The 14,497-nt window shown below is 41.6% G+C and overlaps 13 non-coding genes and 1 pseudogene across 13 annotated transcripts; 11 read left to right on the top strand and 3 right to left on the bottom strand.

Annotated features, from left to right (window-relative positions):
* The first annotated feature begins 622 nt into the window (after positions 1-622).
* Trnak-uuu lies at positions 623-695 on the top strand. Its single transcript has one exon. It is a non-coding gene; the product is annotated as a tRNA-Lys (tRNA).
* Positions 696-3,315: 2,620 nt separating this feature from the next.
* Trnak-cuu lies at positions 3,316-3,388 on the top strand. Its single transcript has one exon. It is a non-coding gene; the product is annotated as a tRNA-Lys (tRNA).
* Positions 3,389-3,616: 228 nt separating this feature from the next.
* Trnav-cac lies at positions 3,617-3,689 on the top strand. Its single transcript has one exon. It is a non-coding gene; the product is annotated as a tRNA-Val (tRNA).
* A 431-nt stretch (positions 3,690-4,120) lies between these two features.
* On the bottom strand, positions 4,121-4,194 carry Trnan-guu. Its single transcript has one exon. It is a non-coding gene; the product is annotated as a tRNA-Asn (tRNA).
* An 887-nt stretch (positions 4,195-5,081) lies between these two features.
* Trnak-cuu lies at positions 5,082-5,154 on the top strand. Its single transcript has one exon. It is a non-coding gene; the product is annotated as a tRNA-Lys (tRNA).
* Positions 5,155-5,209: 55 nt separating this feature from the next.
* Positions 5,210-5,282, top strand: Trnav-aac. Its single transcript has one exon. It is a non-coding gene; the product is annotated as a tRNA-Val (tRNA).
* Positions 5,283-6,846: 1,564 nt separating this feature from the next.
* Trnak-cuu lies at positions 6,847-6,919 on the top strand. Its single transcript has one exon. It is a non-coding gene; the product is annotated as a tRNA-Lys (tRNA).
* A 55-nt stretch (positions 6,920-6,974) lies between these two features.
* Trnav-aac lies at positions 6,975-7,047 on the top strand. The gene has a single exon. It is a non-coding gene; the product is annotated as a tRNA-Val (tRNA).
* Positions 7,048-7,147: 100 nt separating this feature from the next.
* Positions 7,148-7,220, top strand: Trnav-cac. The gene has a single exon. It is a non-coding gene; the product is annotated as a tRNA-Val (tRNA).
* Positions 7,221-8,610: 1,390 nt separating this feature from the next.
* Trnak-cuu lies at positions 8,611-8,683 on the top strand. Its single transcript has one exon. It is a non-coding gene; the product is annotated as a tRNA-Lys (tRNA).
* A 228-nt stretch (positions 8,684-8,911) lies between these two features.
* Trnav-cac lies at positions 8,912-8,984 on the top strand. Its single transcript has one exon. It is a non-coding gene; the product is annotated as a tRNA-Val (tRNA).
* A 430-nt stretch (positions 8,985-9,414) lies between these two features.
* Positions 9,415-9,488, bottom strand: Trnan-guu. Its single transcript has one exon. It is a non-coding gene; the product is annotated as a tRNA-Asn (tRNA).
* A 1,594-nt stretch (positions 9,489-11,082) lies between these two features.
* Trnam-cau lies at positions 11,083-11,155 on the bottom strand. The gene has a single exon. It is a non-coding gene; the product is annotated as a tRNA-Met (tRNA).
* Positions 11,156-11,891: 736 nt separating this feature from the next.
* On the top strand, positions 11,892-12,993 carry LOC123468969 (annotated as a pseudogene).
* The last annotated feature ends 1,504 nt before the right edge of the window (positions 12,994-14,497 follow it).

Raw genomic sequence — 14,497 nt, 5'->3', positions numbered from 1 at the left:
AGCAAATTGCGCCACAAAGGCATCTGAATTATTGGGGCAGACGAAAGGTTTTTTTTTCTTCTTCTTCTTCTTCTTCTTCTTCTTCTCCGGAATTTTGATGTCCAATTATTTTGTTAACACCGCTTAAACTCTTTGCGTTTTCCCTGAACGAAACCTGTTAGGTAGGTGGTGTTCTGCCGTGTTAGGCCATCTTGTGAAGGACTCAGAAACCAAGCCACTAGCGCACTTGACATTCTACCGGTAGATGGCGTATCCAGAATGTCACAATAGCAGACGGAAGACAAAAATGTGACCGTGAGCCGAGAAGCAAACGCTGTTTTCATCTTTGCTGGTTTGCTACGATGACCGTTATTTGGAATCAAAGCAATGTAAGATTTTTTGTTTTTGGTTTGTTTGAAGGTTTCCTCATTTTGCGTGACATGGACACCCTTATTTTCGACCAAGATAAAAAAAATTGGAAAATTTGTCGGCTTCTTCATTTTTCGAGACATGGATACCATGATTTTGGATCAAGGTAATGTAAGACTTATTTGAAAATATGTGGGTTTCATAATTTGTCGTCGCATGATCAAAGAAACTACGTGGTGTTAATGTATTGAATAACATAGGCATGTATTACGTAGCCCGGTTAGCTCAGTTGGTAGAGCGCGGGACTTTTAATCCTGAGGTCGAGGGTTCAATTCCCTCATCGGGCGTAATTTGAAGAGTTTTCTTTCCAGCGAGTTCTCATTACCGGTGTTTTCGTAAAGTTTGTATGATATTGAAATCATCCGCTAACGCATTAGGGCTCAATACCTCAACGTGGTGGAAGTAATCAGACGAGGTGACCGAGTGGTTAAGGTGATGGACTGCTAATCCATTGTGTATGGCACGCTTGGGTTCGAATCCCATCTTCGTCGGGAAACTTAAAGTAGAGGTCAATTTCGATGCCAAAGATGTTTGTCATAGTCAAGTGTACATCCTTGAGAAAACATTGATTGCTGCATTCAATTAAGAAAGCCTCATTTGTTATAAGTGATTCTATGGTGTTTGATCATTTGTTAGCAGTGGTTCTATGGTGTAATGGTTAGCACTTCAGACTCTGACTCTGACAATCTGAGTTCAAATTTCGGTATAACCTTTATTATCGTACCGTGGTATTTCTTGTTTTACATGCAGCATTTAGAAACCAACCAGCCCTTACAGAGATTGACTGTTAGTGAAAAAAATTTAGTTACTTTACTTAACACTGCCCCGAGTGAGGTTCGAACTCACGAACTCGAGATTATGAGACTCGCGCGCTGCCTACTGCGCTATCGAGGCATGTATGTATATTCAACACATTCGATCCAGAAACAATCCTATGATACCGTAAACTCTTTACTACCTAAATGAATAAACAACTTAATTTGTTAGCACGCGCAACTAAAATCTGGTGATCTGTACCAAGAGTAGAAACTCCCATAGTTCATGTGAAAGAAATAAGTGAATAATATGCTTTCAGTATTTGATGTCCAATTATTTTGTTAACACGGCTTAAACTCTGTGCGTTTTCCCTGAACGAAACCTGTTAGGTAGGTGGTGTTCTGCCGTGTTAGGCCATCTTGTGAAGGACTCAGAAACCAAGCCACTAGCGCACTTGACCTTCAGCGTGTTAGGCCGACGTGATAACCACTACACTATGGGAACTGAATTATATGAATTGATTGAAACCAAGTTTCAATTAAGACCACATGGAATTGAACGCCCAACGTGGGGCTCGAACCCACGACCCTCGAGTCTCATGCTCTACCAACTGAGCTAGCCAGGCACAAGTTAATGGTTAACGCAAACAGAAACGATCCCAACAATCCATTGAGTATTTCTTCTGTCAAAGGAACGGTGGAGTCCTAAAGAAAAATAACAACTTAAATAAATTTTTTTTGTGTGTGATTCATACGTTTGATTTCCAGCAAGACATGAAACAGCTGCCTCCACATATGGAAAGGAGGTGGGTTAGACCATGTCAAGTGCGCTATGTCACATTGTGAATTTTCCATATGGTCCCGCACAAGGCTTATAACTAGCTGATTACCACCAGAAGGCTCCCGAAAATGAAGTACACATGTTGTTTTTAGAGTAGTTTTGTTGTTTTGACGATTCAAAATTCCTTTAATTTGCTATTTTACGCGTCCCAAGTTTACTCATCATCAATGAAAGGAGTGCAAAGTAGCATAACTAATAAAGATAACCATAATCTGTTTAACTGTAGAGTTATCATGGTTGTACACCACTGATGACTAGGCAACGATGTATACGGAAAAGATACAGATGATTCTTAACCTATCATAAGGAGTCTCTAAGGATAAAAAAGAATATGTAAAAACTCCTATGCTACGCCCCTGGGTGGGATCGAACCACCAGCCTTCCGGTTAACACCCGAACGCGCTAGCCAATTGCGCCACAAAGGCATCTGAATTAATTGGGGGAAACGGAAACTTTGTGCTTCTTTACGACTGAGAGAAACGTAATGTGTTCATTCTCCAACCCTTTTGGTAATCCCAGAAACAACAATTGGGCACCATTTATCTAGTTTATGCTGCTACTGTCAGTGACAGGATACAAATGTTTAGTAAATAAAACCGGAAACAGACGGCTTCTTCCAGACGTCAGATGGCGCTGATGTTTTTAAATATTTTTTCCCTTCGTTACCACCATCAAGTTTACCAGGAGTAGAAATGGAAGTACTCTTCTCACGGAAGAAATTGAGCTACACTCGTTCTGCTCCAGAGATGGCGTCGCGGCTGGTAAGTTCCAAACTAACAAATATTTTAGGTTTTATCGAATCAAATAATTTACATTTTATTCGTATCACTGAGACGAATCCAATGCTCATTTGGGAAATATTCGTTTACAATTCATCGTTGGAGAAATTTAGGGTAAAAGTTTGTATCACGTGATCTACCTTATGGACACGTGTGATAAAGAGGAAGGGCTAGTTCGGAAACGTTTACTTTCATTACCTTAACCCTTGAATCTTTGCTTTCTTTCTCTCATTCCCTCTCTTCAGAAATTCCAATTAACCAGCCGCAAACGCCATCTCTGGAGCTTAACACGCGTAGCTCAACTGATTCTGCAGCCGTTACTACTCCCGATATACATCATGGTCTAGCCCACCTCCTTTCCATATGTGGAGGCAGCTGTTTCATGTCTTGCTGGAAATCAAACGTATGAATCACACACAAAAAAAATTTATTTAAGTTGTTATTTTTCTTTAGGACTCCACCATTCCTTTGACAGAAGAAATACTCAATGGATTGTTGGGATCGTTTCTGTTTGCGTTAACCATTAACATGTGCCTGGCTAGCTCAGTCGGTAGAGCATGAGACTCTTAATCTCAGGGTCGTGGGTTCGAGCCCCACGTTGGGCGTTCAATTCCATGTGGTCTTAATCGAAACTTGGTTTCAATCAATGCGTGTAATTCAGTTCCCATAATGTAGTGGTTATCACGTCGGCCTAACACGCTGAAGGTCCTCAGTTCGATCCTGGGTGGGAACAAGACATCCTTTGCATACAGTTCTGATGTGGTTATTTATATTGTTAACTTAGATTCGGTTGTAAAACCCTTTTATAAAAAGGATCCTATTGTAAAATTCGTGTTCTCATAGTGTAGCGGTTATCACGTCGGCCTCACACGCTGAAGGTCCTCAGTTCGATCCTGGGTGAGAACAGTCGGTTTTTGAAGTTTATCAATTTCACTGCAATCTGCGTGTCTGAGTAGTAACCAAAGGGCACGCCAAGTGGGGAGTCGGGTGAATTTTCCATATGGTCCCGCACAAGGCTTTTAACTAGCTGATTACCACCAGAAGACTCCCGAAAATGAAGTACACATGTTGTTTTTAGAGTAGTTTTGTTGTTTTGACGATTCAAAATTCCTTTAATTTGCTATTTTACGCGTCCCAAGTTTACTCATCATCAATGAAAGGAGTGCAAAGTAGCATAACTAATAAAGATAACCATAATCTGTTTAACTGTAGAGTTATCATGGTTGTACACCACTGATGACTAGGCAACGATGTATACGGAAAAGATACAGATGATTCTTAACCTATCATAAGGAGTCTCTAAGGATAAAAAAGAATATGTAAAAACTCCTATGCTACGCCCCTGGGTGGGATCGAACCACCAGCCTTCCGGTTAACAGCCGAACGCGCTAGCCAATTGCGCCACAAAGGCATCTGAATTAATTGGGGGAAACGGATACTTTGTGCTTCTTTACGACTGAGAGAAACGTAATGTGTTCATTCTCCAACCCTTTTGGTAATCCCAGAAACAACAATTGGGCACCATTTATCTAGTTTATGCTGCTACTGTCAGTGACAGGATACAAATGTTTAGTAAATAAAACCGGAAACAGACGGCTTCTTCCAGACGTCAGATGGCGCTGATGTTTTTAAATATTTTTTCCCTTCGTTACCACCATCAAGTTTACCAGGAGTAGAAATGGAAGTACTCTTCTCACGGAAGAAATTGAGCTACACTCGTTCTGCTCCAGAGATGGCGTCGCGGCTGGTAAGTTCCAAACTAACAAATATTTTAGGTTTTATCGAATCAAATAATTTACATTTTATTCGTATCACTGAGACGAATCCAATGCTCATTTGGGAAATATTCGTTTACAATTCGTCGTTGGAGAAATTTAGGGTAAAAGTTTGTATCACGTGATCTACCTTATAGACACGTGTGATAAAGAGGAAGGGCTAGTTCGGAAACGTTTACTTTCATTACCTTAACCCTTGAATCTTTGCTTTCTTTCTCTCATTCCCTCTCTTCAGAAATTCCAATTAACCAGCCGCAAACGCCATCTCTGGAGCTTAACACGCGTAGCTCAACTGATTCTGCAGCCGTTACTACTCCCGATATGCATCATGGTCTAACCCACCTCCTTTCCATATGTGGAGGCAGCTGTTTCATGTCTTGCTGGAAATCAAACGTATGAATCACACACAAAAAAAAATTTATTTAAGTTGTTATTTTTCTTTAGGACTCCACCATTCCTTTGACAGAAGAAATACTCAATGGATTGTTGGGATCGTTTCTGTTTGCGTTAACCATTAACATGTGCCTGGCTAGCTCAGTCGGTAGAGCATGAGACTCTTAATCTCAGGGTCGTGGGTTCGAGCCCCACGTTGGGCGTTCAATTCCATGTGGTCTTAATCGAAACTAGGTTTCAATCAATGCGTGTAATTCAGTTCCCATAGTGTAGTGGTTATCACGTCGGCCTAACACGCTGAAGGTCCTCAGTTCGATCCTGGGTGGGAACAAGACATCCTTTGCATACAGTTCTGATGTGGTTATTTATATTGTTAACTTAGATTCGGTTGTAAAACCCTTTTATAAAAAGGATCCTATTGTAAAATTCGTGTTCTCATAGTGTAGCGGTTATCACGTCGGCCTCACACGCTGAAGGTCCTCACTTCGATCCTGGGTGAGAACAGTCGGTTTTTGAAGTTTGTCAATTTCACTGCAATCTGCGTGTCTGAGTAGTAACCAAAGGGCACGCCAAGTGGGGAGTCGGGTGAATTTTCCATATGGTCCCGCACAAGGCTTTTAACTAGCTGATTACCACCAGAAGACTCCCGAAAATGAAGTACACATGTTGTTTTTAGAGTAGTTTTGTTGTTTTGACGATTCAAAATTCCTTTAATTTGCTATTTTACGCGTCCCAAGTTTACTCATCATCAATGAAAGGAGTGCAAAGTAGCATAACTAATAAAGATAACCATAATCTGTTTAAATGTAGAGTTATCATGGTTGTACACCACTGATGACTAGGCAACGATGTATACGGAAAAGATACAGATGATTCTTAACCTATCATAAGGAGTCTCTAAGGATAAAAAAGAATATAAAAAAACTCCTATGCTACGCCCCTGGGTGGGATCGAACCACCAGCCTTCCGGTTAACAGCCGAACGCGCTAACCAATTGCGCCACAAATGCATCTGAATTAATTGGGGGAAACGGAAACTTTGTGCTTCTTTACGACTGAGAGAAACGTAATGTGTTCATTCTCCAACCCTTTTGGTAATCCCAGAAACAACAATTGGGCACCATTTATCTAGTTTATGCTGCTACTGTCAGTGACAGGATACAAATATTTAGTAAATAAAACCGGAAACAGACGGCTTCTTCCAGACGTCAGATGGCGCTGATGTTTTTAAATATTTTTTCCCTTCGTTACCACCATCAAGTTTACCAGGAGTAGAAATGGAAGTACTCTTCTCACGGAAGAAATTGAGCTACACTCGTTCTGCTCCAGAAATGGCGTCGCGGCTGGTAAGTTCCAAACTAACAAATATTTTAGGTTTTATCGAATCAAATAATTTACATTTTATTCGTATCACTGAGACGAATCCAATGCTCATTTGGGAAATATTCGTTTACAATTCGTCGTTGGAGAAATTTAGGGTAAAGTTTGTATCACGTGATCTACCTTATGGACACGTGTGATAAAGAGGAAGGGCTAGTTTGGAAACGTTTACTTTCATTACCTTAACCCTTGAATCTTTGCTTTCTTTCTCTCATTCCCTCTCTTCAGAAATTCCAATTAACCAGCCGCAAACGCCATCTCTGGAGCTTAACACGCGTAGCTCAACTGATTCTGCAGCCGTTACTACTCCCGATATACATCATGGTCTAACCCACCTCCTTTCCATATGTGGAGGCAGCTGTTTCATGTCTTGCTGGAAATCAAACGTATGAATCACACACAAAAAAAAATTTATTTAAGTTGTTATTTTTCTTTAGGACTCCACCATTCCTTTGACAGAAGAAATACTCAATGGATTGTTGGGATCGTTTCTGTTTGCGTTAACCATTAACATGTGCCTGGCTAGCTCAGTCGGTAGAGCATGAGACTCTTAATCTCAGGGTCGTGGGTTCGAGCCCCACGTTGGGCGTTCAATTCCATGTGGTCTTAATCGAAACTTGGTTTCAATCAATGCGTGTAATTCAGTTCCCATAGTGTAGTGGTTATCACGTCGGCCTAACACGCTGAAGGTCCTCAGTTCGATCCTGGGTGGGAACAAGACATCCTTTGCATACAGTTCTGATGTGGTTATTTATATTGTTAACTTAGATTCGGTTGTAAAACCCTTTTATAAAAAGGATCCTATTAAAAAATTCGTGTTCTCATAGTGTAGCGGTTATCACGTCGGCCTCACACGCTGAAGGTCCTCAGTTCGATCCTGGGTGAGAACAGTCGGTTTTTGAAGTTTATCAATTTCACTGCAATCTGCGTGTCTGAGTAGTAACCAAAGGGCACGCCAAGTGGGGAGTCGGGTGAATTTTCCATATGGTCCCGCACAAGGCTTTTAACTAGCTGATTACCACCAGAAGACTCCCGAAAATGAAGTACACATGTTGTTTTTAGAGTAGTTTTGTTGTTTTGACGATTCAAAATTCCTTTAATTTGCTATTTTACGCGTCCCAAGTTTACTCATCATCAATGAAAGGAGTGCAAAGTAGCATAACTAATAAAGATAACCATAATCTGTTTAACTGTAGAGTTATCATGGTTGTACACCACTGATGACTAGGCAACGATGTATACGGAAAAGATACAGATGATTCTTAACCTATCATAAGGAGTCTCTAAGGATAAAAAAGGATATGTAAAACCTCCCTATGCTACGCCCCTGGGTGGGATCGAACCACCAGCCTTCCGGTTAACAGCCGAACGCGCTAGCCAATTGCGCCACAAATGCATCTGAATTAATTGGGGGAAACGGAAACTTTGTGCTTCTTTACGACTGAGAGAAACGTAATGTGTTCATTCTCCAACACTTTTGGTAATCCCAGAAACAACAATTGGGCACCATTTATCTAGTTTATGCTGCTACTGTCAGTGACAGGATACAAATGTTTAGTAAATAAAACCGGAAACAGACGGCTTCTTCCAGACGTCAGATGGCGCTGATGTTTTTAAATATTTTTTCCTTCGTTACCACCATCAAGTTTACCAGGAGTAGAAATGGAAGTACTCTTCTCACGGAAGAAATTGAGCTACACTCGTTCTGCTCCAGAGATGGCGTCATGGCTGGTAAGTTCCAAACTAACAAATATTTTAGGTTTTATCGAATCAAATAATTTACATTTTATTCGTATCACTGAGACGAATCCAATGCTCATTTGGGAAATATTCGTTTACAATTCGTCGTTGGAGAAATTTAGGGTAAAAGTTTGTATCACGTGATCTACCTTATGGACACGTGTGATAAAGAGGAAGGGCTAGTTCGGAAACGTTTACTTTCATTACCTTAACCCTTGAATCTTTGCTTTCTTTCTCTCATTCCCTCTCTTCAGAAATTCCAATTAACCAGCCGCAAACGCCATCTCTGGAGCTTAACACGCGTAGCTCAACTGATTCTGCAGCCGTTACTACTCCCGATATACATCATGGTCTAACCCACCTCCTTTCCATATGTGGAGGCAGCTGTTTCATGTCTTGCTGGAAATCAAACGTATGAATCACACACAAAAAAATTTATTTAAGTTGTTATTTTTCTTTAGGACTCCACCATTCCTTTGACAGAAGAAATACTCAATGGATTGTTGGGATCGTTTCTGTTTGCGTTAACCATTAACATGTGCCTGGCTAGCTCAGTCGGTAGAGCATGAGACTCTTAATCTCAGGGTCGTGGGTTCGAGCCCCACGTTGGGCGTTCAATTCCATGTGGTCTTAATCGAAACTTGGTTTCAATCAATGCGTGTAATTCAGTTCCCATAGTGTAGTGGTTATCACGTCGGCCTAACACGCTGAAGGTCCTCAGTTCAATCCTGGGTGGGAACAAGACATCCTTTGCATACAGTTCTGATGTGGTTATTTATATTGTTAACTTAGATTCGGTTGTAAAACCCTTTTATAAAAAGGATCCTATTGTAAAATTCGTGTTCTCATAGTGTAGCGGTTATCACGTCGGCCTCACACGCTGAAGGTCCTCAGTTCGATCCTGGGTGAGAACAGTCGGTTTTTGAAGTTTATCAATTTCACTGCAATCTGCGTGTCTGAGTAGTAACCAAAGGGCACGCCAAGTGGGGAGTCGGGTGAATTTTCCATATGGTCCCGCACAAGGCTTTTAACTAGCTGATTACCACCAGAAGACTCCGAAAATGAAGTACACATGTTGTTTTTAGAGTAGTTTTGTTGTTTTGACGATTCAAAATTCCTTTAATTTGCTATTTTACGCGTCCCAAGTTTACTCATCATCAATGAAAGGAGTGCAAAGTAGCATAACTAATAAAGATAACCATAATCTGTTTAACTGTAGAGTTATCATGGTTGTACACCACTGATGACTAGGCAACGATGTATACGGAAAAGATACAGATGATTCTTAACCTATCATAAGGAGTCTCTAAGGATAAAAAAGAATATGTAAAAACTCCTATGCTACGCCCCTGGGTGGGATCGAACCACCAGCCTTCCGGTTAACAGCCGAACGCGCTAGCCAATTGCGCCACAAAGGCATTTGAATTAATTGGGGGAAACGGAAACTTTGTGCTTCTTTACGACTGGAGAGAAACGTAATGTGTTCATTCTCCAACCCTTTTGGTAATCCCAGAAACAACAATTGGGCACCATTTATCTAGTTTATGCTGCTACTGTCAGTGACAGGATACAAATATTTAGTAAATAAAACCGGAAACAGACGGCTTCTTCCAGACGTCAGATGGCGCTGATGTTTTTAAATATTTTTTCCCTTCGTTACCACCATCAAGTTTACCAGGAGTAGAAATGGAAGTACTCTTCTCACGGAAGAAATTGAGCTACACTCGTTCTGCTCCAGAGATGGTGTCGTGGCTGGTAAGTTCCAAACTAACAAATATTTTAGGTTTTATCGAATCAAATAATTTACATTTTATTCGTATCACTGAGACGAATCCAATGCTCATTTGGGAAATATTCGTTTACAATTCATCGTTGGAGAAATTTAGGGTAATTTAGGGTAAAAAGAAATGGAAGTACTCTTCTCACTCTTCTTCTTCTTCTTCTTCTTCTTCTTCTTCTTCTTCTTCTTCTTCTTCTTCTTCTTCTTCTTCTTCTTCTTCTTCTTCTTCTTCTTCTTCTTCTTCTTCTTCTTCTCCGGAATTTTGATGTCCAATTATTTTGTTAACACCGCTTAAACTCTTTGCGTTTTCCCTGAACGAAACCTGTTAGGTAGGTGGTGTTCTGCCGTGTTAGGCCATCTTGTGAAGGACTCAGAAACCAAGCCACTAGCGCACTTGACATTCTACCGGTAGATGGTGTATCCAGAATGTCACAATAGCAGACGGAAAACAACAATGTGACCGTGTCGGCTTCTTCATTTTTCGAGACATGGATACCGTGATTTTGGATCAAGGTAATGTAAAGACTTATTTGAAAATATGTGGTTTTCATAATTTGTCGTCGCTATGATCAAAGAAACTACGTGGTGTTAATATATTGAATAACATAGGCATGTATTACAGTAGCCCGGTTAGCTCAGTTGGTAGAGCGCGGGACTTTTAATCCTGAGGTCGAGGGTTCAATTCCTCATCGGGCGTAATTTGAAGAGTTTTCTTTCCAGCGAGTTCTCTTTACCGGTGTTTTCAAGTAGTTGTATGATATTGAAATCATCCGCTAACGCATTAGGGCTCAATACCTCAACGTGGTGGAAGTAATCGGACGAGGTGACCGAGTGGTTAAGGTGATGGACTGCTAATCCATTGTGCATTGCACGCGTGGGTTTCGAATCCCATCTTCGTCGGGAAACTTAAACTAGAGGTCAATTTCGATGCCAAAGATGTTTGTCATAGTCAAGTGTACATCCTTGAGAAAAACATTGATTGCTGTATTCAATTAAGAAAGCCTCATTTGTTATAAGTGATTCTATGGTGTTTGATCATTTGTTAGCAGGGGTTCTATGGTGTAATGGTTAGCACTTCAGACTCTGACTCTGACAATCTGAGTTCAAATCTCGGTAGAACCCTTTATTATCGTACCGTGGTATTTCTTGTTTTACATACAGCATTTAGAAACCAACCAGCTCTTGCAGAGATTGACTGTTAGTGGAAAAAATTTAGTTAGTTTACTTAATACTGCCCCGAGTGAGGTTCGAACTCACGACCTCGAGATTATGAGACTCGCGCGCTGCCTACTGCGCTATCGAGGCATGTATGTATATTCAAACACATTCGATCGAGAAACAATTCGGATAAAGTCTATTTTACCCGACCAAATTTACTTTATTGTTACTTTACTTTTACTAAATTCAGAGAAGCAAGTATACTGAACTGATCTGTATCTACTTGTAAACTGAATAAATGTTCTGCGTAAATTCCAATGTTGCCAACTGTTGGAATGCAATGTTGCCGTCATTAATTGGTAATATAGATTAAATACGTGTATACATATTGCAAAATATTTGTATGGAATCATTACTCTGTCTAGCTCAGTGGTATAGCATTGGATTGTTAAGAAAAAGGATCTAGGATCAAATCTAGTTGTTGGATGTAAATTTATTATTATATGTTTAGTATTCTGTTTATTCAATTGGTTATTAAGTTGATAAAGTGATTCTAGTATTTACTTTAGTAGTATTACGACATTTTATACTCATACATACTATTTTATACTATACATACTATTTTTTACATCATCATACTATACTATACTATACTATATTATACTATACTATACTATCGTGTTCGTCTGCTAATCCAACTGAACGAGTGTTTTTTTATCTCTCCCCTATATTTTCTCTCACCATTTCGGTGAGTTCTTAATCAACTGGCCATATTTTTGATTTGTTTTACTGCCGGTAATCTCCTGCTAACGGTGTCAGTCATTCAATTTTTCTCGTACGCTGTATATTTTTGTCCACAAGTGACATTGGCCAAGCCACCAACATGAGTAAGGGCGACGGTGGCGACACCCTCTGTGGGCAGAATCGTCAACCCAGCCAAAACACCTGTATCTTCTGTCAAAGGGATACAACGGAAAAAAAGATTCCAAATATTGCAGCAAACCATGCTTTCAAGACTCCCAGAAGGCCCCACAGCAAGAATGTCTTCCTCATCAACAGCATTAATCAAGCATCTTCCCAGCCGTCTACAGAAACTGAGACATTCACTCCACCCCAAAACCAGTACCAAGTCAAAACGCCCGCTGTCAGCTAACTCCAGCATCGACGAGTCTAGAGCTGACCCAAGAAAACTCGTTGCGAGGATCTCTCCAGCTTCACAGAAGATCCTGAGCTCTCGCATCTTGACTCTCTCCCCCAAAGAAGCTGTCAGCTCTAAACCCCGTGCTGCTCTCGACCTTGCAAAGGCCCCAACACGACCACATCGCCAAGCTGGAAGCTGGTTAACGTTAACGTAGCCTAGCTTTCGCGGACTCGATGACCCTACGATACATGAATCAGCAATCGTCATCTTCCAATCCGCCACCTTCCAGTGATACTCCACTGCCGTCCACATCGACTTACTCTCAAGCCGTAAAAGGCCGTCAAGCACCCGTTCTCGTTGCCAGCTACGCCGCATCTGCAAAGCCTGCTGATCGCATCTCTCGCCGGTATGGAGGAGCTGCTTGGTTCCAGTGGTGGTGGCCCTGTTCCTGCCTCTGTCAGACAAAAAGACAACAACATCATCGTCCGATTAGCTGATCCAGCTGACCTCGATCGGGCCAAAACCATCTTGGAATCCAAAGCCGGACCAGACAGTATCAATGTTTTTAACTCTGTTTCACGTCCATCTAAATTTTCCCGGCTGTTGCCCTTTTGTCAATCTTAGCTATCTACCCAGCCTTAAGAGAAGAGTTGATGTTAAGGAATCGTGGCCTGAGAGGAAAAATTGAGTCTGTGTCCCAACTGTTCGCCAAACCTGACTCCCCAAAAAGGCCATGTAAAATTCTATTCAACTGCAAGGTAGCCAGAGATCACGCTCTGGCTGAAGGTGAAATTGATTTTTTTAATACTACTGCTCGCATTGTTGAAATTCTTTTAGACCGTGAGGTTCGTCGCTGTTTTAAATGCCAAGGTTATGGTCACGTTCAGGCATCCTGCCGTGACCCTAACCCAAGGTGTGGTAAATGCGCAGGCGCGCACCTTACCCGCGACTGTAATTCTCTGATCAGAAAATGTGTTAATTGTGGTGGTGCCCACCAATCTGGAGATCGATATTGTCCCACCCAAATGAAAGCGGTGGCGAGGTACAGGGCAAAAATGGAGAAAAGTTAATGCGTGTGTCTCTAGTTCAACAAACAGTCTGTTTCGGTGCTCACAGGTGAATCTCCGCCACTCAAGGGTTGCCTCGTCTTCTCTTGCTCAAGTCATTGTCGAAAACGTTTTAGAGCATTGTTCTCATTCAAGAACCCTTTCGCAAAAGGCCACCCAGTCTCCTCCATCATCAATATTCCACCAGGCTATGTTGCATTCCACTGTCTCTCTCAAAGAGCATGCCTACGGTGCTGCGATTTTAGTTAAACTTTCTCTTTGCCAAGTCTTGTCGGGCAATCGATCGAAGTCGCTCTAACCATATCGCTGCAGTCGATTTACATTCTGCGCACGGCACCCTTTCCGTTTCATTTCCACCTATCTTCGTCCCTCCATTAAAAACATTGCCGATCAGTTCAGCGCTGATCTCAGCTGCCTTTTCACGAAACTGTCCATCGTCTCAGTCGACTCTAATGCTCTAAGCAAGGTTTGGAACAGCAAGCTCACTAATAGTAGAGGATCAGAACTTGAATTACTCATCGCTAATCATTTCCTTCGTGTTCTCAATCGACAACTGGATGATCTTGACTTTGTTCCTGCTGGCACCTCATTCCTTGACATCTCTCTAGCCGGGAGTGCTATCACCTGTACACGCTGGTTCTATCCTACCATTCCGTCCTTCCTCTGATTACCCATACATATACTTTGAAATCAATCGCTCCCCTCATCTGCGTGCAGCACTGCTCAAGCTCAATCTCGAGCTCCAAATTCCACTCCCACATCTCTCGTATTCGCCTTGATAAATTTCGCCTAAAAGTCGCAGATGCTGTGAGGAATCTTGTAGTGCAAACTAATCCGACTACCTCCACTATCGATGACATGATTGTAAAGCTCTCTGCCCTCATTTCCTCTGCTGCCAAAAAAGCTCTAAAGATCCTACCTACATTCCTGTCTCCACTCGCAGAACGCCTTGGTGGACAAAGGAACTCTGGGTACTTCGTCACAAATCCCGACAGGCTTTTACATTATGGTCAGTCCAACGAACAGAATCTAACAGGCAGGCATTCAAAGCTCACAAAGCTACCTATCAGAGGGAAATTCGCAACGCCAAACTCTCGTCTTGGAACAAGCTATGTGACTCCCAGCCTAGCAGTAGTGACCTCTTCTCGGCCCTAAAGGCCAAATCAGGCAAATCATCAAACGTCAGCCTTCCATCCTCTATTTCATTTGACGGCTCGATCTCCTCCAATCCTACAGAAATTCTAAAAAAGTGTGCAGTGTTGTATCTTGTCGTGTTGGGCA

The sequence above is a fragment of the Daphnia magna genome, unplaced genomic scaffold (genome assembly GCF_020631705.1).
Source record: "Daphnia magna isolate NIES unplaced genomic scaffold, ASM2063170v1.1 Dm_contigs469, whole genome shotgun sequence".
NCBI classification, from domain to species: domain Eukaryota; kingdom Metazoa; phylum Arthropoda; class Branchiopoda; order Diplostraca; family Daphniidae; genus Daphnia; species Daphnia magna.
This window is presented reverse-complemented; position numbering and strand designations above follow the sequence as displayed.